The sequence below is a fragment of the Vombatus ursinus genome, unplaced genomic scaffold (assembly GCF_900497805.2).
Source record: "Vombatus ursinus unplaced genomic scaffold, bare-nosed wombat genome assembly UNPS02014794.1, whole genome shotgun sequence".
Classification (NCBI taxonomy): Eukaryota; Metazoa; Chordata; class Mammalia; order Diprotodontia; family Vombatidae; genus Vombatus; species Vombatus ursinus.
The window spans coordinates 12,144,494-12,168,446 of NW_020954572.1; the positions used below are offsets into that span (position 1 = coordinate 12,144,494).

Consider the following 23,953-nt stretch of genomic DNA (forward strand, 5'->3'; position numbering starts at 1 on the left):
GAGAATAGAAGTGCTGTGTAAATCTCTTTCCCATTTACTAGATTATAAACTTGAGGACATTTGTTATAATCTTCTTTAACAATTTATTATAAATTTAATACTGAACCTTAATACAACTAATTAAATTGCTAACTGCTTTTAAATTAATTTCAACAGTTATCAAATCCTTCAATTATTTTATCTCTTCTTTTTACAATAGTATTTATTTCTATTTTTCAAATCACAAGTTTTTAAATCTCTCCATCCCCACTAACACCCCTACCCTAGTTATTTTTTAAAACTAAAAAGACAAATCCCTTAATATATATCTATATAGTCTAACAAAACAAATTCTCTCACTAGCCATGTCCTAAAATACGTCTCTTTCTGCACTTTATACTCATCATTTCTCTATCCAGAAGGTGAGCAGCATGTTTCATCTTCATTCCTTTGGACTCATGTCTTATCATAGTATCGATATGAGTTCTGGGTTTTTCAAAATTCTTTTTCTCTATGGTGTTATTATCATAGCATAAAATGTTCTTCTGCTCACTACACTCTCATCAGTTCATAGAGATCTTGCCAGTTTCCTCTGAAACTGTCCATTTTATAACTTCTTACGGCCCAATTTCCCACCACATTCATATACCACAATTTCTTTAGTCATTCACCAATAGGATAGCTCCTTAGTTTCCAATTTTTGACTACTACAAAAGTTATGAATGAAAGTACAGTATACTTATGCTATAAATACTTTTTACAAATAGATTTTTTCTTCTTTCTTTGATTTCTTTGTAGTATAGATCTAGTAATAGTTTAGCTAGATTAAAGGATATGGAAAGGATGTAAAACTATCAAAGGATAGTTTGTTAACTTTCTGGGAATGGTTCCAAAACTGCTTTCTCCAAAGTATGGATCAATTCAGATTTCCACCAAAAGTGTTCTAGAGACTCAAACAGAAACCAGGGCCACTAAACCATATGGATCTCTATTGTAGCATCTATGTTACAACACTACATAAAAATATAATACTATTTTTATTTATTTTGTTAAATATTTCCCAATTAAATTTTAATCCAGTTCCAGCTGAACTATATAGTACTGGGGATTCAAAGAAAGGTAAAAATAAATCCTGTCCTTCAAAGAGCTCACATCTATTCCAGTGGGGGAAGACAACATGCAAGTAATTGTTCATGTAGGAAACATACGATGTAGATTGGAGGTAATCTCCAGGAAGCTGGAAGAATAACAACCCAGTGTTGCTGAATCATAGGGCACATGGGGGTGGGGGACTGAAGTATAAGACGACAGCAAAGGCAGGAAGAAATCAGGTTGCAGAGGACTTCAGAAGCCAAATACAAGCCTTTATATTTGATCCTGGAAGTAATAAGGAGCCACTGAAGTTGACTAAATAGGGGAGTAAAATGTCCACTCTGAGCTTACACTTTTGCCAGGTGAACACAGTGGGGGAGAGGTTATATGGAATATAGTCAAGCACATCTACCTTGCTCCTAATAATTCTTGTTTATTGAATAGAAAAGTTATTTTCTTCCAGAACTTATGTAAATATATTATTTCATCTAAAATGGTTTGATCTATCATTCAGTGAAAATTGATTAATGTGTTTATATAGATGTGGGCCTGACTCTTTTTTCCTGCCAAATGACTAACCAATTTTCCCAGATACCTTCAATGAACCTACAGAAAATTTAAAATTTAAAAAAAAAAAAATCCTGGGGAAAGGATTCATTATTTAATAACATCTATCTTCCGTAAACATTTAGTTGGATTCTGGTGTTTATGATCTACTTAGTGTTTTTTGCCCAACAAAAATAGTTTGACATATAGAAGTGCAAAATCACCTTCACCAGCATTTAAACATTATTTTCTTTGTAACAACAATTCACAGAATATTTAAATTTGTAAAGCACTTCTCCCACAAGTCTGAAGTAGATAGAGCAAGTATTATTTTCCCCATTTTACAGATTAGGAAACTAAGGCTTTGCAAGTTTAAATGACATGGTCATGGTCACACCATTATTAAGTATCTGAGGAGGGATATGAATTCAGATCACCTGGCTCTAAGTCCATCATTCTCCTGAAGCACCCCACATACTCCACCCCAAATGCAAGCAACATAGAAGTTCAACTATTTGTTCAAGGATTTATTGCAAAGATTTATTGCAAACAGAAAGCTGTCATACAATGTCTATCAATTTTAACCTTATAATCTGACTTCTGGAATTAACAATGTTCTATTTACTCAAAAGTTTTCCTTTCATCTACACTAAGAAAAATCAATTTCCCATACTCGCTAATTCCTTTCTCAGCCACATATACTTCTTTGAAATAACAAAAGCTGTTAATAGCAAAGGCAGAGGAAAAAAATTGAACTTTAGCTTCTAACCACTAATTTAGGGTAAAAGCAAAACTAGTCAGCAATTACTATTCTCATCATTTTTGTCTTTATATCTCCTCACCACCTCCCAGGGCCAAGCATATTCTCACATAGGCACTTAATAAATGTTTGCATCACTAATTACCTTTACCCAGTTTTCCTTTCACCATTCTTTATTTCTACCTTCAATGAACTGAAAGTATCTATCCAGAGAAGCAGTATAGTATTGTAGTCGATAAAATGGAAGATTTGAAGGCACCTGAGTTCAAACTCTACTTCGGATACTTAGAAGCTGTGTGACCACTGGCAAGTCAATTAACTTCTTTAAATCTCATTTTCCTCATCTGTAACATGGGGACAATATTGCTGTGAAGTCCAAACAAGATTATAAACAAAGAGTTGTTCAAGCATTAATATTAGTTCCCTTCCATGAGTAGAGGCGTGTAAAACTGAAGTTTCAACAGCTCTTTAACTCCTCTTTTAAGCAATACTAAATCTTAAAATGTCATCAAAAAGTATCCTCTGATCAAAAACAATGCAAATCACTTCTGTGAAAAATAATACTTAATTCCATCACTATATTCCTGGTGATCAGGACTATTATGGAACTAAAGACTACTGGACTAAGAGTAGAAAATTAATTCCTTAAAGGAGAGACTAATATAGCCTGAGAGTGTTTAAGGGAAGTGGTGAGGATGAGCTAGACCCATCAGACGGATAAGTGTCGAAGGCTGAAAAGAGAGGATATTAGAAACAGGTTTGGGGTAGAAATGGACTTAATGGTAAAAAGATGTAAAATATTTAGAAGTTTTACAAGAGGCTTTAGAGGTTGATTCCTTTTGGGGGGAGGGGGAGAATCTCACCACTTTGGAAGTAAACTGAAATACAAAGGATTATTATTTTTTAAGTGCCCTTTACAGAACTCAAGTCATTTTGTTTAGAAAAAAAAGTCTAAATTTCATTTACTCATAAAATTATTTTACCGGATACATTATATTAAAAAGAAATTTGCTCATTGCCTCTACCTTGGAAAGTTTTACACCTTGTTATAAATGAAGGTAGAACATACTGAACTTCTTAAAATAAAATCTGTGTAAGTTAGACAGAACCTTGAAAACAAACAAAATCATCAACATCTGGCAAAACAAGAAAAAAATTATTGTTTTCACAATTTTTCTATCATATTAAGGGAAGTATTGTGGAACAGCATATAGAAAAATGACTGCAAACCAGGAAGACCTGGACTCAAGTTTAGCCTCTGAAAAATACATACTGATTCTGTGCCCTTGGCTTGGGAAGTCACTTAACCTCTCAGAACTCCAAACCACTCAAACCATAAACTGGAGAGAAATAGGTAGGAGAAACTGGCAGGTCCTGTCCAGTCCTTATCCCTACCCATATCATTTGACAAATATTTTAAGACTTGAGGAAAGGGATGAGGTGAGAAATACAGTGAGAGAAGAAAGGGAAAAAAGTCCAAACTAATTAATTGCAAGTTTTAGAAATCTACAATTAATCATATCTTCTAAGCTAAACTATGAACAATTCTGGCCTCGTACAAGTATTTCCTTTTTGTCATCGTCAAGGTTTTTTTAAAAAAAAGTTTTTCAAGATTGAAAATTCGATTTTTTCATGTTAACTTTATTTCTTCGTGTATCAGTCACTAACTGTTTGGGGGTTAGGAGTGGTGAATGATGGTCAGGCAGCATCTGTCACTGTTCACCATTCTCAATCCAAATATTTTCTCTTTAAAAAAAAAAAAATCATTCACATGTCTAAATATAACCGTGAAAGGGGAGAAACACACAAACATGAATAGGTATGGTTTCTGAAGTGTATAATGAGGAGCCAATAAGGCTCTATGTTATTCTTTTATACTTTTCAAAACATCTTTAAAACTACTACTTTATTTGGTCCCCAGAATTTCACTTCAGTACATCAAAGGATGTATGCTCTCATTGTTATCAGTATTTCAGAGTAGAGAAAAATATTTACTTTAATTGCTTCACTTAAGTGAAACATAAATAACAGTCAACATATGCAACAAAACTAAAATTCAAATTGATTAACTGATCTGAAATTAATTTAGGAACCTCATTTTGGTATAATATATTTATAAGTCGATGCCATGTTGGCCCATCTATAATGGATGGTTCTTCCTAACTGCTTCCTCAACTATTACAACAAGCAGATGTACAGCACCAAACTCAACAACCTCAAGGTCCAAAACTCATTCCATTACAATGGGCTGATCCAAAGCAAGACAGAGGGCACTGAGCCCTGTGACCAATCATGACAAGGGCATCATGGTGATGGTGAAAAGGAGGGCAGACTACCTCCTATATAAGTACCACCATCTACAAAAATGCTCAGACTAAATCCAATAATGACGAGCCCATTACTCACAAGAGTAAATAACATAAAGATCTCTGCATGACTAGTCTCCACTAAGCCAATACCATTGGGCAGAGCCAAAAATCAGTGGTGGTGAAGAAACAATCAACCACTCACCCCACCCCAACCCCCAATTCAAGAGCAGCTAACCATGCCAGTCCTACCTTTGGCTAATAACGTCAAACTTCCCAAACTGTTCAAAAAAGAAGGAAATTTTTTTTCTATTCAAATTACTTCTTTAGAACCCTTTGATAAGTATGTGCCATAGAAGACCCCAGTCACTGGAAAAAATGAAGTTGAAAGGGCAGCTAGGGAGTGCAGTGGATAGAGCTCCAGCCTCGGAGTCAGGAGGACCTGAGTTCAAATCTGGCCTCAGACACTTGACACTTACTAGTTGTGTGACCCTGGGCAAGTCACTTAACCCCAACTGCCTCACCAAAAATAAATAAATAAACAAAGTTGAATATCACTCAAGAGGCAACGAAGACGCACCTGCTGGATAGGATCAGACCTGTGCAACCCATTACTAATGAGGAGTTACAAAACAAAGCTAATTTTAAAAGAACTCATTAAAGTACATGACTTTAAAAAAAAGACTGGTTTAGTGGGGAAAATGAGAGATAACCAATAGATAGCCTACCTGTACTCCAATGGTATCTTCTTGATATTAGAAGTAAGCAAGACCCATAAATATTAGGCAGATGTGCTATGATGGACTTATCACATAGCATAGGCAAACATGGATGGGTTACAGTCTACATCACAGTAAAGAATATGTACCCTGATGAGGTGATAGACCTATTTGAACATCTGAAATACTGGGTTGAGGAATCACTCTCTAAAAGACTTTATGAGAAATCATTCATGGAAATATGACTATGCTAAGAGATTTAACTGATAAGTAACTAGATGGTGTGGTGGATAGAACGTTGGACCTGGATTTAAGAAGACCTGAGTTCAAATCCAATCTCACACCAAGTAGTTATGGAACCCTGAGCAAATCACTTAACTGCGCTACTTCAGTTTTCTCATCTGTAAAATGGGGATAATGGCACTTACCTCCAAAGGTCATTTTGAGGATAAAAATCAGACATTTGCAAAATTCTTTGTGAATGTTAAAGCACTATATAAATGCTAGCTATTATTATTATGCTCTCAAAGTGCCCAAAAACAGCACAACCAGAAATTTCTGAACAATTTAATAAACAAAGATATGATCACAAAATAAATCTTAAGTGATCAGAAAGGGAAAATTTCACAATACTAAGTGTTTATATTTGTCTACAAAAAGTAATACACACTTGAAACACTAAAATTTGATTGTCTCATTTTTGCACATTTAAAGTGGGATCATTTCAGAAACTTAGAATAGCAGGGCTACTATGTATTGAAGTAATTGGACACTTTATTGTAAACACATAGGGTTATATTTTAACTATTTTGTTACCACCCAATGTTACTTCACTGAATCAGTCTATGGATTAAGTATTATGTAGACTAGGAAATTATATTCATAGATATTCTGTCAGAAAATGAATTCAGCAAGCAAGCACTGAACATACTTTCAATATGTTATAACATTAAAATGCAATTTTTCAAGTTCTTTATGACTAGAATTCTAATAAAAGTCAAACTCTTAGCAGAAAATTGGGACACGTACATGTTTCACCCAAACAAGTTGAGGTTGAGGTCTTTCTCAAGGAAACAGCCGAAGGTCCATTATTAGGGCCAGAATCCACTGGGCTTGCAACTCCTGTATCTCCGTTACAATTATATCATGATAGTTGATATTTATGATAACCATGTGTCATCAAGATTAAATTATGTTCAGTAGTCTTTTTAAGAAATCAGGGAAACAAAAAAAATTTTTAATTAATTTTCATTTAGTTCATTTCAGAATGATTTCTGTCACCAAAAAGAAAAGTCCAAAAAAGTATTAACAATTAAATGGTTAATCCCCAACTAATAGAAAACTCAGCTATCTAAAATATCTTTACCAAGACAAAGACAGATAGCAGGATGCATAAAGAAGGTTATTATTAGTACTGGAGAGATAACCAAACACACTATTTTCCTAGGCAACAAAGTCAATGGAGCAAATAAGCAACTTTCAGAATCAAAATACTGTAACCAATGGCAAACCCCTGCCACCTCCCCCTGACCAAAAAAAAGGAGAGCAATCAGGAAATAGTCTTCCTCCTGATCCCTAGCTCTGTAGTATCGGATGTCCAGGGGAAGTAGGATACCCACCCATTTTTCCTGTGCCTTGATTACATTTCTCATGCAATATTTTTTTAAAGTCATTTAGCCACTGATTCCAGAGAGACTAAAATTTAAAATTTCTAAAACTTAATTTTTCTCCTGCCAATGGTGCACTGTCTAAAATCTTTGATATTGTAATTACATGTCATTCAACTCATCTCCCTAATCAAAATATTCTTAGAACGTTCATTTTCCTAAACAAAAAAGGAGTGAGGAGCACAATTTCCTAGACAGAATAAAAATCAACTAGAAAAAAGGAGGACTTGTACAAAAATATTTATATTTTCTTTGTTTATAATAGCAAAAACTTAAAAAAATCCTACATGCCCAATGGAATATAAGATTAAGACTACTAGGAACCAATTTTGCTTCATGAAGTCAGATCCAAATGTTGAGAGGCAGAAAAAAAGGAAGACTCCTCCTCCAAAACAAATAAACAAACAAACAAAAACTCAGGGCCATATGTAAACATACAAATTCCCATAGTAACTAAACAACAAGCTAAATTTTTGGCTAAATGAAAATACTTTGAAGGAAATTAAGATACAGTAAAAAAAAATTTATTAAAAACATTGTTTTAATTCAACAAGATTTTATACACACGCATGCACACACTCACGCATGCACATCTACAGTCTTTGCTTGATTTTGTGTCTATAATGTCTACAGTCACTGGGATAAAAAGACAAAATGAAAAAAAGAGTTCCTTGCCCTTAAAAAGTTTAAATAGTATTGGTTTAAGAAACCAAAACCAAGAATTCACCGAAACACAGCAAGCAGAATGGCTAGAAAGCAAGAGCTTTCTAATAATTAATGTATGGTATATCTACAAGAAAAGCTGTTTGAAACAAATCCTGTAAGATTTTTAAGAAAAATGCTACCTAATCAAATATTCTCAACATCTAACTAATCCTACTCTGTTGTCTTCTTACCTGCAGCTCATTTTAATACTAGGACACATCAAAGGATACCATGCTATTTATTGTAGTTCAGTTTTCACAAGGAGAATTTAGTAGGTACAACAGTGTGATACTTTTAAAATGCAGAGGGTGCTATCACTAAGTTATGTAGGATTTTAAAATACATTTTTTAGAATAATTACTGCCATAGTTCTCCTCTTCAATAGCAGGGCTAATTGATAGAAGAGAACAAATAAGAATAATGCAAACTATAAACACAGGTATTCAGGTTACTTACCCAAAAGCATCCCCTTAGCTGGCTATATTTTCTATATCTCAATCCCCAAAGCACCTTGTTTATAGTGCTCTTATGACACTTAACACATTCTGACTTGTACTGTTCATGTGTACCTGAGTTATAACCTTTAAGTTTTAAGTTACATAAGGTCTAGAACAACGTCTTGTTTGTGTGTCTTTCACAAGACACACAACAAGACACTAAATGAAGTTAACAAGCATTAATATATTAAGTTCCTACCATATTTCTGGTACTGTGTTAAGTTCTGAGGATTCAAAGCAAGGTAAACAATCCCTGCTCACAAGGAACTCAGTCTAATGAGGGACACAACATACCAACAACCAGGTACAAACGAGATAAATACAAGATAAAATTTGGGGAAAGATAAGTTCAAGATCTCTATACACCATCCAATTCCAGATAGAGACATGAGACTTAAGGTCAACAGAGAGGTTAGGACTAGATAAATAAACGCTTAAAACTTAAGTGATTTGAGGTCGTAAAAATCAATGCACTACGCAAAATTATGCAATAAAAATCATTGGGCTTTAGGGGAAATGGAATTAACAAAAGGCTCAAAAACCTCAGTGTCATGTTAAAAATACATATAAGAACCTAAGAAAAACAGCAGTACAGTTTTATACATATTAAATGGTTAAGAAACACATAAATTACTTAAATAGATGCCTTGGGTTTGAGCTACCGCTTGGCCTGTGCCCCAAATCGCGGGCCAGGAAAGGCATAGTCAAAAAGAGGGTGGCCCTAGGGGGCCATACTCCAAGAGAAAGGTCAGTGATAGTCAAAGGCCACGGTGGAAGGTAGAGGTGGGGTATATGAATGTAGACCAGCTCATAGCAACTACTGTACCAAAAGATGTATAATAAATGTAGAATATACTTTGAAAAAGATGTAAAGTTTGATAGTGGAAGTGGGAATAATAAAGGCTGCAGCTTGTTTTTGGGAAGTGGTGCGATTTTCTGCATTCTCACTTTCTCATGGACAAAATCAAGCATAAGTAAACACAAAATTTGAGTTATGCTCAAATTGTTCCCTAATACATCAATATCAATGGAATAAATTAGCATTTTCAAAGCAAGCATTATAGCAAAACTGACAGTAGAGCTAAGAAATCTGTTGAATTCATGGGACCTGATGAGATAACCAAGTAAAATATCATAAAGAAGAAACAGAAGAGAACCTAGAACAGAACCTCAGGAGACATCCATGGTGACTAGACATAACTTGGATGAAAATCCAGCAAAGGAGACTGAGAAGGAGCAGTCAGAGGGAAGTATCATATAAACTCAGAGGGAAGAGAATATCAAAAGAAGTCGATCAACAGTATCAAAGTCTACACAGAGGTCAAGAAGGATGAGGACTAAGTAAAGGCCATTGATTTGACAATGAAGAAATCATTGTCTCAAGAGCAGTTTCGGTTGAACGTTGAGGTTGGAAGTCAAATTGTAGAGAGTTAAGAAGAGAATGAGAAGAAAGGAAGTGGAGGTACCTATAATAGACAGTTTTCATAAAAAAGATAGTCACAAATGGAGGACAGATATGACAATAGCATATTGTCATATGAAGGAGTTTGTCCTGGCAAAGAGAAGGGCCACTTCCTATTCGTGTGAGATAGGGGTGAAGGGAGAGACAGTGGCAGAAAGCATCTAGGTGATGATATGAGATAAGGAAGAGGAGAAGGAGCTCTTTATGAATGACCTCAATTTTTTTCAACAAAATGAGGCAAGGTTCTCAATTGAGATGATGGAGGGAAGAGAAACTATTGGAGGTTTGAGTAGGAATGAAAACGTTTGGAAAAGTCACTGTTGTATATAAAGATTGCACTGCAAAAGTTCAGTTGCAAGTTACTTATAATTTGAGGTATATTTTGTCATAAAACTAGCTCATAAAAATCCTATGTAAGCTCAAAATGGATTATTAAAGGTCACACTTTTTTAAAATATTAGATACTTCTCACAGCTGTAGCAAATGAAAGAATTCTTATCAGAACCGATCAGAAAAGATAAAACATCATTTTGATCATATACAACTGAAAAGCTTTTGCATAAACAAAATCAATACAATTGGGGGGAAATATATCCATCAAATAGCTCTGAAAAGCATCTAATCCAAGATATACAGGGAACACAATTACAGAAGACAAATTCTTCAATGGATAAGCGGTCAAAGGATTTGAAAAAAAGTCCTCAAAAGAGATGCCAAGTATTTACTAATACATGCAAGACCACTCCAAATCAGGAATCAAGGAGACAATAGTAAATAAGAATGACAGACAGCATATTTACATAGCACTTTATGGCTAGCAAAGTACTATACAAAGGTAAACTTTTTTTCTTTTTTCTTTGGCGAGGCAATCAGGGTTAAGTGACTTGCCCAGGGGGTTAACTGTTTTTTTTACCCACAAAATAAGAGGGGTGGGGTGTCTCATAGTACTATTAGTACCTTTTTTTTTTTTAAACAGAGTAGAAAATTAAGATAGAAAGAGGTTAAGACACTTGCTCAGGGTCACATAGTTAGTGTCTAAGGCAGGAGTTGAACTTCTTGAATATAAATTGAACTTCAGGTTTATCACTCTACCCACTGCACCACCCACATTCAAAAATCAGAACAACTCTGAGGTTGTTCTGTAATTCCTGATACATCCATCAGACTGGCAAAGATTACAAAAGATAGAAACAGTCGATATTAGAGAAGATACAAAAAGAAAGGTATACTAATGCACTACCCATATATGGAGCTATAAATTGATGGAATCATGCTGAAAACAATTTGGAATGCTGCTAAAAATACTTGTGTTCATACTTTTTGCCTCAAGAAATACCATAGTTAGGATGTCAAAAGCAGAAAGAAAAGTCTGTACCAAAAAATTCATAACAGCACATTCTGTAATAGAGAAGAACTGCCAGGAAAGTAGATACCCATTAACTGGAGAAATGCTAAATAAATTCTGGTTTATAAATGTAAAAGAATATTACTGTGCCAGAAGACACTATGTGAATTGATGCAGTGTGAAATAAGCAGAACCAAGGAAACTATATGCAGTTATAGCAATGGAAATGGAAAAAACAAAAACCACAAAACCTAACATGTATTCATAATTACCAAACTAAGCTCCTTAAGAAAATCACCTCTTCTTTGTGAGCAGGGATTGTGAGTTTGTAACATCTCAGAAACCCAAATGAGGCCAAACCCCAGAGTGAAGTCTGTGATGAGGAAAAAGTCTGGCTGTTGTGTAAATCTGACTGATGTTATCAAAACCATGTGATTAAATGGGCAAACCCCCGAATGTTACAAAAAAAAAACAAACAAACAAAAAAAATCACCTCTTTCCCTTCTTTCCAAGTGGAAAGATCATCGATTCAAATAATATGTTTAGTTCTACTAATCCCCCACCAAAGTAGCTTTGTTATTTGTTACAAGAGATAGCTTGCTGGGTAGAGAAGAGGGGTAGGATATATTCAGAAATGAAAGTGATATAAAATATTTTAGGCTTTCTTTTTTTTACATTCTTTTTTTATTCCTAATTTATGGAAGAAAACAAGCAATTCTATAACACAGTATAATAAAAAAGATAACTGCTAGTATAATAAAAAAGGTAATTGCACATGAAACTGCAAAGCTGTTGTGTACAACTTGCTGTTCCTTTTAAAATATATAATAAAGTTAGGCTTTCTTAACAATAAATGCAGCTAAAATACAATTTGCAACAATGAGCAGAACACTATCACCATACTTAAAACAAAATACAAAAACTATAAACTGTAAAACGACATTATTGACATCTCAAATGCTTTGTTTGAAATGTGGCCCCTTTTTGCCTACACCAGTTCTTGGTTTTTACCCAACCCATTTCCCCTAAAGGGTTAACTCATCCAGATGCTCTATACTCCAGGCCAAGAAGTTCATTTGGGTTTTAGTTGGCCTCAGCAGTAGTATCCCAATCACCTCTCCCTAAAAAGCACCATGGAAAGAAATGGGAGTTAAAGGAGACATCTTCATCCACTTTCAAGGAGTAGTACATTTGAATTTCTCCCAATTATTTCTTCTACTTCTCTTCCTGTGACCCAAACCTCTGAGCTTAGCAAATTAACCGTGTTACTTGTTAAACACTGATGTATCCTAACCAATGCTAATGTTAAAATTACATACTAAAAAAATTTATATCGTGACATTATTAATAACATCTTGGTAATTTTTTATCATTGATTATCCTAGAGTAGATCATGAGTTCTTAACCTTTTCTGCCTCACATACCCTTTCCCCCTCCCCTTTGGCTTGTCAGGTGAAACTTATGAAGCCCTGAGAATGTTTTTAAATGCACAAAGGAAATGGGAACAATCCTTTATTAAGCATGCACAATTTGCAAAGCACTTTCACAAATATTATCTCATGTGGGCCTCACAATAGCTCTGTAAAATAAGTGTTATTATCCTCATTTTACATTTGAAGAAACTGAAGCAAACAGAGCTTAAATGACCTGCCCAGAGTCACAAAGCTAAGTATCTGAGGCTGAATTTGAACTCGGGTCCTCCTGACTCCAAATCCAGTTCTCCACTATGCCACCTAGCTGCATAAATTACATGGAATCACAAAGGAAACCAATTATATTGAAATACAGTTATCAAAAAGAATTTTTTTTTTAAGTTCACTTACTCTAGGTTAAGAACTCCTAGTACAGATTCAGTACACTGGGGAAAATCTGCAACCTTGGCTATGACTTTTAAAGAAATCATTTTAAGAATAGAAATATATTATGGTACTTGAAAAGTTTCCTTACCTAGAAATTTTTTTCACTACTCTGTATCTAGTGCATTATATAAGGAAAAGCAATTTTATCATTCCCAGTCATTTTTTTTCCTGCTCTCAAACAGCAAATGAGCTGGCAGCAGAAGTTTCTCTAAGCATTATCTCTGGTACTTTCTACATGCCAATAGATGGTATAAAAAAGTGAGAGCTAGTCAGCATTTATTCTATTTTCTGTTTAGAAGTCCCACCTTATCACACTCCATATCTATCTTCTTTAGGGAATAGCTGAAATTTAGAGAGGACTTAAGATTCTCAACGTGGTTTTTTTTACACATACTTGTCTCATTTGAACCTTACAACAACCATTTAAGGTAGGTATACTAGAGGTATTATCTTCATTTTACAATATAAGAAAACTGAAGCTCAGCAAGTTAATCAAAGTGATATAGCAAACATTTGGAGTAGAATTCAAACCCAGGTCTCTTCTGACTGACTCCAAGACTCAAATCATCTGGTAGAAGAATAGAGAAAAAGAAGGAAAATCCTAAAAGATATTTTTAATAACTTTTAACTGATCTTCCTGTAAAATCAGTAACATCCAAGCTGATTATGGTCTTTTATTCTTAAGTATCCATTTAGTAACTCAAGACCAATTAAAAGTGACTTCATAGGTAGTCTTCTACCCAAAACAAAAATCATCTTTACAACATCTCCTCAACAAGTAATTTCAGCCTTTGCCAGAAAACCTCTGATAACTGGGTGGGGGTGGGGGGAAGGCAATCACTATTTCACAACAGAGCCCTTCCCTGAAGTAACACAGAATGAATAAGATCTTGTGCATAACAGCCGTCCAAATATTTAAAGAACTATTATGTCCCTCCCAAATCATATGTTTAACATAATAAACATAATTAATCCCATCTATGACATAGTTTCAATTCGATTCACCATTCTGGTCACTCTTCTCTTGCTGAACTCCAACTTTCAGCACTCCCTTTAAGATGTGGTGTCCAAAAACGAAACACAATAATCCAATTATGTCAACAGAATACCATGTGACTACTGCCTGCTGTATTAAGGACACTATTAATGGAGCCTAAAGTGACTTTTTTTGGCAGTTACATCATACTGATGATTCATACCGCTCTTTCATTTAACCAAAACCCTTATGTCTTTTTCACATAAATAGGTGCCATCCTCCATCCTCTCCTCGTATATATAGGTTTCTAGATCAATAATCATTTACAAAGCACAGAACTGCACATTTACTTCTATTAAGTTTTATCGTGTTTAATTTGACCAATTTTTCCAAATTGCTAAAATCTTTATGATTCCTTTCATCCATTGAATTAACAATTTCCCTTTTTCCTTTCAGATAGACAGATTCAATAGACAAAGACACACACTTGCAACTATCTGACTTAAAAGAATCTGATAAAAATCTTCCACATACAAAGTCTACTATTATGATTATCACAAACATGACTATTTTTCATCCTCTCCTCCACCTGAAACAAACATTAATTTCTGTGAATGATTGTTATCAATTTAAGAACCTAAAAGAGCTCTGATTCCCACTTTATAGTACAGTCCCTCTGTTGATAACCTCCAATTTATTCTGTGTATATCTCTTATTTATACATAGAGGTTTGCCTGTTACCTCACCTATTAGAGTGTGAACTCCTTGAGAGACTGTTTTTGCTTAACTTTGAATACCCCAATGCTTAACAACGTCTGGCCCTTAGTAGGCACTAAATGCTTGGTGACTTGACTCCTGTTGTTAAACAATAAAATATCTTAAATACTGTTTAAAGTGTTAATGCACATGATTATGCCCTTTTTCAATAACATTTCTTATGTAACCTTTAACTTTTTAAATAGCTCAAAATTCTACAGGAAAGGAAAATATTTTGAACACATCATAGGTTTGCTAAAAAATAGATATGGCAGATACTAGTAAAACCATTCAAGAAAAAGGAAGCACTGAGGAAATCCATGTTGATTAAATGGTATTTTCCATTCAAACAACAAGATGAAAAGATGCAAGAGAAACTAAATATGTAAACTTTCCTCTATTAAAAAACATACTTCATATTAAATATTAGCAGCCAAATGGTGACATGGTTGTGTTAGTTGAAAACATTATCAAATTTTAAAAACATGTCATTCAAAAAACTTTAAAATGGTAATTCAAATGCTTCCTGACCGCATCTCTACCTTCACTTTCTATACCTATTACGCACACAAAAATGCATATAAAGCAAAATTATTCATATCAAGGGATGCATCAAAGTATCTTTGCCAAATATGTTCACCACTGTCATGGAAGAGGTCCAACTGGATCCAAGTCCAGGACAGAGTCCCCAGACATGATGGGTTTCTTCAGATTCTCTTATTTGTGGATGACATTATGAAAATTGCATCAAGCCAAGCATAAGAAGCTCCTATAAGATTCATAATCACTGAGGGATTTGACCAAACTACTCACATAGGAAAAATCAAGTATATGAGTATCTAATATCTCAATAAATGGTCTTCAAACTTTTCTGATCTTGCAAAATCATCTTGGGGTTGGGGGAAAAGAGAAAGAGCTTGCTTAAGAAAGGGCAGAGTGAGAAAACATTGGAGGATAAGAGTAAGTGTGGCTGCATGAGAGACAAGTCCTACAACTCAATACCGAGAAGGTAGGATATGACCTAATTTCCCACCCTCTAATTAGTTTATCACATACCCTTTGGAATCAGGCCACAGACCCCTCCCCCCCACCTTGGGGATTATATGTAACAGGCAGTTGAATGGACAGCTAATAAACAATGTCAGTATATGTTTATTGGACAGACAATGCAAATAGATAACAAATTGAGTCTAGAACTGAACAGGAAGAATGAGCTGGAATACATTTGGGAAACTGAAAAGTTCTTCTGAAGACTACCAACATTCTTAAATATTATTTTTAGAAATGTTTATATACCCAAATTATTTCAAATTTCAAGGATTTGTTACTTAAACGCCTATCTTTCTAAAAACCAATATTCTACTAGTGTTGCTTCAAGCTGCAATTCATGAAGAACTGAAACTGACTAAGCTCCTTCCAAGATGGAACTATTCATTTGTTGAATTTGTATCCCTAACACTTAGCACAGATCCTGGCAGGTAACAGACCCTGAATAAGTACTTGATTGATTGATCCAAAGGGAAATAAAGAGCCACACAGTAGATAGAAGCCTGCTGAAACACATTACAAACAAGAATTAAGCAAAAGTGTTGTAAAGCAAAATGTCAAAACTCTCGACCTGTAAAATTCTGGAGCGCAGCAGAACCAGATTAAATATAACTGGGAAATATTTAACAAAAGAAATAAAAATACAGCACAACACAGGCAATGATAACTTGTGGTTTTCTAAATCAATATGCAGCCTGCAGGAATCCATTTCTATTTGAGTTTGACACCATTTCTGATGTCATCAAAGAAGCATATAAGCAATAAAGTATATGATAGACTGGTCATGTGATTTGATGGAGCAATAATGCTTTGCTGTAATTCTCTCGAAGTCAAGTAAAAGAAGAACCACAGTTTAACAGGGGTGAGGGGGGTGGGAGGGGACTTACAGTGGTGAACTTTTGGGAGGATATAGACATAGATGTGCTGTAATCTATCTATATCAATGGAATTCCCACTATAATGAGATGTTGGATCAACCTGAGTATAAATCAAGAGCACAGATATACAGCATCTAGCCTGAATTTAATAACTGACAAATACTACTAAACAGTAAAGCTATTGTATAATATAGATCTCTAAACAAAACAAAACAAAATCATGTCATTTTAGACCTATTAGTTTCAGTAGTCTCCTCTGTAATATGGAAATACAAATTGTTTTACCTACTTCACAGGTTTACTGTGAAATGTTTAGCATAGATTTCAATCAAAATTCTAAAACATTACTGAAAATGATGAGCATTTAGAAAAGGTAGAATTGATTATTAAACTCAAACAGGTTCACAAAGAATTAGTCATTCTGTTGCAGCCTAGGGATACTAGGAACCCCAAAATTCAAGGGCAGAAGGCACAGGTCCTGCCTCAAAAGAATTCAACTCAAGCCTTCTTTTAGTCAGAGACAAGGTCTATTAAAACACCGATTGAGGTGGGCAAGATTTTAAGAATCTGCCCTATTGGTCAGATTTTAAGAATCTGAGCCTTTGATACAATTGGGCCATACTCTTTAGGAATCTGAGCAATCTGATGGGGGCAAGATGGACACTTACATACAGTGAGACTGTGGGAAGATCTGGATGTAATCAAGGAATGACCAATGCTTGGGTGACTTGGGTGGGAGGTAACCGAGAAGGACCCAGAAAGGCCTAGTGCCCTAGGCAAACACCAAGGATCTAAGCCAGGTGGAAGGGGTCTAGATGGAATTAGGTGTGGGAAGTGGCCAGGCCACCTGGAAGTAACAGACAATGAAGGGCTGGGCTAGGGCAGGGTCAAAGCCACAATGCAAGGACAGCTGGAAGGATTATACTGAGGAACCTCAGGTGAATGCCAGGGACCTGGGCCACATGGCAAAGTCCAGGACCTTTTAGGGGTCCATCATTAGCATCCCATCAATTCCAAGTTAATTCCAATTCTTTTTGTGACAGTTAGTAGAGTAAAAGGAATGTGTTTTGTTTTTGTTTTTTTACTAGTATAGAAATGCTGTAGGCCAAGGCTTGACAAATGTACTTTGGATCCATTCAAAAGCTTAGGAACCAAAAAAGTTTCTATATTTCTAGGAACTGAAAACACAGGGGCAAAAGACAACATGATATTATAGGGCATTAAATTATAACCTCCAGAGATAGATCTCAAAGGAGTCAAGATAAAGGCTCAAAGAGAAGCTGACCACAGGACACTGCCTAACCAGATGACTTCAACTTTATCTTTACTGCAGTTGGAAGCCTGGACGGTGATCATAACCCTAACCCTGAACACCACCCCTACTCCACCACTATTTCATCCACCACACTCTTGGTTTCCAATTTCTTTCAAGAGGCTTCAAAGCAATAAAGCCTAACTAAGCAGAGATGGAACAGGTATGGTGGATCAATACAAACAGGCACCCATTGGTGCAAATGGCACTACCAGGTGCTACAGAGAGATTCTTAAGTTACTTCAAGAACACACATGTGTTATAATGAAGATAATGCTAATGGTTTCAAGTAAGACTGTGTCCAAAATAACAGGTACCATCAAATCTTTTTTTATAATCCAATGTTGTAGACACAGGGTCTTGACTTAAGCAAGGTCTAAAATGTCTTAAGACAGTCTCTCATGATTCTATGGAGGAGTTAGAATTGTGCTAATAGACAATCAATCTATAAGCAATGAAGTGCCTACTCTGTTGTCAGATACTAGCTGGGGATACAAATACCATGAATGAAACAAGCTCAAGGACTTACTTTCTACATGGGGAGATAAGTATATTTTTGGGCAACTGATGGCACAATGAATACAGCATCAGGAGTTTGGGAGACCTAAGTTCAAATCCAGCCTCACACACTGTGTGACCGTAGTCAAGTCACTTAACCTGTTTGCTTCAGTTTCCTCTACTGTAAAATGGGGATGATAACAATAGAGCTGTTATAAGGATCAAATGAGCTAATATTCATAAAACACTGAAAACAGTGCCCAGCAAATAAGCCCTATATAAATGCTTGTTCCTTTCCCCTCCCACCCACATATATGCACACATGTAACTACAGAATAAATATAAAGAGAACAACTACAAGTAAAATGCAAGGTAACTGGGAAAAATCCATTGAAGGGATCAAGAGAGGGTTCACGTAGAAACTGGAGCTTAAACAGTCAATGCACAGACAAGGAGGGGTGATAGGAAGTCACATGTAAGAAATAAAGAAGCCTAATTCATCTGGATTAGAGAGTACAGGAGGCAGGAGTAATGTATGATGAGACTGAAAAGATGGTTGAAGTCAGGTTGTAAACGGGTTTAAAAGGTGAAGTGTATATTTTATCGTAGAAGCCACTGCAGTTTATTGAATAGAAGAGTCACGTGGTCAGATATTCACTTAAGGAAAACTGAATATAAACTGAAGTGGGGAGAGATTTGAATCTATGTGAGAGATAAAGGCTAAAGGGTGTAGGCTTTTTAAGTAGAGATAGAGTCAGATGCAAGAGATATTGTGGAAGAAATGGCAAGATCTAAAAAACTAATTGGATATGTAGAATACAGAAAAAGAATCAAGGATAATACTGAAGTGACAAACCTCTAGAAGATGGGTAGGAATATAGAATTTGAGATTATCTCAGTAATGTCCCACGCATTTTGAAGAGTTCAATTGGCAATGATGCAGAACTCAAGATCTGGTGACAAAATGGAGTTGGATGTCTAGACCTTTGAATCATCTGCACAAAAATGACAATTAAACCCAGAGGAGCTGATACGGGTCAACAAGAGCGTAGAAAGATGCTCAAGTCATATGATTCTTGAGTACTAGTTGGCTAAACAATTGTACTGAAATAATTTTTATAAATGGACTGATGCTAAAGATTAGAGGAAGCTTTGCTAGTGGCAAATCATGAGATTCTGCCGAGCTTGGCATTATTATGAATCACTTTGGACAAAGACATGGAAGGCATGTTGATAAAACTTATAGATTAAAATCTATAGATTTCACAAAACTGGGAAAGAGACTTAACCCACTGCAAGAAAGACCCAAGATTCAAAATGATTAGGTTGGAATAAAGACTGAACTCAACAAGACGAAATTGAACATGGATAAAAATAAAGTGCTGCATTTAAGTTAAAAAATATCAATTGCCTAAGTAACAGGTCAGAGATTCCATTCAAAACAATTAGGGATTTTATTTGATCATAAACTCAATATAAGCAACTAGTATAATCCTGCTATAAATGGAATCTTAGGCTATATTATTCACAGTTTAGTGTACAGATGCAATTCACAGCAATATCTTATCTTTATGCAATATACTTGAATTGAAAAAGAACACTGACAAACTTGGGTCAAAAAGATCCAACAGGATGGTGAGAGATCTGGAAACCATTCAACATGGGGGGCAGTTAAAAACACAAACAAAAGTGAGGATGCTTAAAGAAAAAAAGACTAAACTGAGTCAGGAAGGACAAACATATGAATATTTAAAAGTGTAGTCATATAGAAAAGAATGTTTCCTTACTGTGCTGTTCCAAAAAGTCAAACTAGAACCACTGAGGCAAGTCAGGGGAAGACAGATTTTCACCAAAGACTATAACATAGCAGTAGAAAAAACATAGATCTCAGCATCAAAAGAACTTCTTTCAGTAGCTAGCTATATAAGGTAAGTTAATCATGCTGAGTGTTCAGTTTTCTCATTATATGCTAGCCTGACTTTACTTTTAGTGTCCACCTCACAGGATTATGAGGGAAACATTTTGTGAATTGTAAAGCACCAAATAAACATATACTACTGTTATCAACAACAGAATAGCCTAATTATAGAATGGGATGCCCCACCAAGTTAAAACACTCATTCCCAAAAGCACACAAATAGAGGATGGATGGCTTTTAGATCTGTTATAGGTGAAGATCTTAAAACCTGACTACATAAAATTGCTAGTAGCTTACATCTCTAAAAGTTACGATTTATATAATATGCATTGGTTCATTATTTTTTCTGATTATTTCTTAAACCAATTGACCTCATTTTTTTTTTAAGTGCAAGTATCTAAGTTAAGGGTGCTAAGTAGCACCAGACCTAGGGTCAGGAAGACCCAAGCTCAAATTCGGCTTTGGACACTTACTAGCAGTGGGACCCTGAGCAAGTCACTTAATCCTGCTTGCTTCAGCCTCTTCATTTGTAAAATGAGCTGAAGAAGGAAACGGCAAACCACTCCAGTATCTCTGCCAAGAAATGGGGTCACAAAGAGTCAGATATGACCAAAACAACTGAACAACAAATCCAAGTTAAATGAAGCACATACTTAATTTAATCACTGAGAAATTAATAATGGCCTCATCTCAGATATTCATGAGATACTTTTGGCTAGAAAAATTAACATTAAAAAGAATACATTAAAGGTTCCTGAAGGCAGAGGCTACCCATTTTGTTTTTGTCTTATCTCAATGATCTGGAATATAATAAATTCTTCTTGAATTGAAGCAATCATCTTGCATTTGCTTTTATAAAACTGCATTTTAGATGGAGGGAAGGAGTGATCTACATACTGTTTTTTTGCTAACAAGATCTATTTGAAAACCAAAATTCTTAAACTTCATAGGATCAGTAGAATAATCAGGAAAAAGAACACAACTAGGAGTCAGGAGACTTATATTTCACTAACTAGATATGTGATCATGACTAAGTCAAACTCTCTGGCCCTCTGCTAAATAAAAAGATGGACTAGATTCTATGGTCTTTTCCTGCAGGAAGTCTACAACCTTAGACTGAACAAACACTAACTCCAATATGATTTTGTTTAATTCCACAATATAATCTTTACAGAAACTTCTGGAAACCCCACAACGTTGAGGTCCAATATTATAGAACCATAAGAGACATGGAAAGGCCCTGAAATACTTGTTTCAATGCCCTATCTTCAAAAATGTAACGTGACAACTTCAGCTAAAAAGGTTCTTAAAACTCATCTAAAACTCTCATTTTAAATGAGAAAACTGAGACCTAGTTAAGGTCCCATGGTTAATAAACTGGGGGATAGAGACAAAGAAATTAGAACATTAAAACAAATCTCTGGCTTCCTATGGTAGTATTGGTCTACTCTATATGATCTCATTCAATGCATACTTATGAAACATTTCTAGAAATGTAACATAAATAGACCATTTAAATAATGATTCTTCTGAGACCCAGTGTGGCAGTCAATCAACAATATTTACTACGTACCTACTATGAATCAGGCTCTGAGGTAAGCACTAAGAATACAAAGAAAGGCAAAAGACAGTCCTAGTCCTCAAAGATCACTGTCTTACCATCAAACAACATGTAAAGAACTATACACACAGAAGATATATATACAGGACAAATTGGAGATAATCAACAGAGGGAAGGTACTAAAGAGGAACAACAAAGGCTTCTCACTTACTAAGTAGGATTTTAGCTAGTACTTGAAGGCAGGAGGCTGATATAAAGAGTGACAGTCATTCCAGGCAAACAGAGGTTAAGTGACTTACTCAGGCTCACAGAACTAGAAAGTATACAGCTGAATTTGAACTTGGTTCTTCCTGACACCCTCCCAGGATTCTACCCAGTGCATTGCCTACTGCCACAATGAGAACAAAGAAAAAGGTATGAAGATACAAGGCAGAAGGCTGAGGTAGAACGACAATAGTTTGTGATCAGATAAGAAATTCAGGAACTTATGAACATGAGAGTGGTACATTCCTGGTGGCAAGATCAAGAGTATGCTCTTTTCCGTATGTCTCCGAGGAAGAGTAGGCTGGGAAATGAGTAAGTTAGGGAACTAAGAGGTTAGAGTGGTTGAAATGAAATTGGTGTTTTGGTTTTTGTCCTTGTCCTCTGTTCCTGAAGAGGACCGTGACACCAGGGAGATGATGCTACGACATGCAAGTGAACTGAATTTAAGTTAGAGAGGGCTGTGCAGTCACCAGTCTCACTTTTTCCTCTGGCGCCATCTGAGTCTAGTGGTGAGATATAGAGTAGGATGACTAGAGATGGCCCTGGATGCAGTGGGGGACCTTGGCCTTGTTAAGCTAAGATCTTTAACAATTCTTAGTTTGACAAGGCAATGCCCATTCAGTGATTAAGGTTAGTTAAAAAAAAAAATCAATCTGGAAGGGGAAGACCCTCAGAGTTTCTGGCCAAAACAGAAATAATTGCTATTTACATTTGCTCTGAGCCAATCAGAGCCCAAACAATGACCAAGCGGGGCTTGGCCTGAAACCTATAGTTGGCAACGAGAACCAAAGTGACCTGTGTTTTTATGTACTGTGTAATTCCCTGGTAGGACAGCCAAGAGTTGAGGGGAAAAAAAAGATAATAAGCCAGAGAAACAACTTTTTTTGAGGAAGGGAAATAGCCTACATCTCAGTAGACAACAGCTACCAGAATTTTGATTGGGTAGTAGATATGGATTAAGGGGACCTCGAAGAAAGAGAGGGTACTGGGTAATGGTAAGAGAGCAATAGGGAGCAAGGAGGACTCCAATTTTCCATCTAGACCTAAGGTGGGGGAAATGAGTAAAAGTACGAGGGAGGCTGTCATCAGGAAGGAGTCAGGTCTTAGTGAAAACAAGTAGATAAAATGAGTAGAAAAGAAAAAGATTTATCAACAAATCAAGTTTGGCATAAAGGAAAGAGGACTGACATCTGAGACAGAAAACCTCGCTTCAAGTAGAGCCTCTGATACAAACTGGTTGTGTGACCCTTGATGATTGATCAATTAATTTCTCATTGCCCCAGGGAAACTAAGTCTATAAATGGAAAAGCAGGTGCCAATCTGCATTGGGAGATAAGAGTTTCCTTATCAGGAGTTCTCTTTTTCTCACATGTAGACCAAAACAATAACGACAAAAGTAAAAACAAACAAAAAATAATTCTTCAAAATAACTCCAAATAATGATTCTTCTAAATGATCTGGCTTTGCAAGATCTAGGTCTTCCTCAACTCTATCATGTCAATCTCCATTCCAGGTATCCACTTATACACTTGATAATTCAATCACTTTAAGGGATGGAGGGAATACGCATTTATACAACACCTACTGATGTGCTAAGCACTTAACAAATATTATCTTATTTGATCCTCACAACAATCCTGCAGGGTATGTGCTATCTGTTATCCCCATTTTACTACTGAGGAAACTGACAAGTTATATGACTTGTCCAGGGTCACAAAGCTGCATTGGAAATCAGGACCAAGTTCAATTCACTGATTCATTTAGCTGCCTATCTCTAATGTACTGAACTCTGAAATCTCTTACTCT

The 23,953-nt window shown here is 35.6% G+C and overlaps 1 protein-coding gene and 1 pseudogene across 3 annotated transcripts in view; one reads left to right on the forward strand and one right to left on the reverse strand.

Moving 5' to 3' along the window:
* Positions 1–23,953, reverse strand: part of STRN3 (striatin 3) — a 99,647-nt gene that overhangs the window by 66,639 nt on the left and 9,055 nt on the right. The window lies entirely within an intron of this gene.
* On the forward strand, positions 4,527–4,673 carry LOC114048923 (annotated as a pseudogene).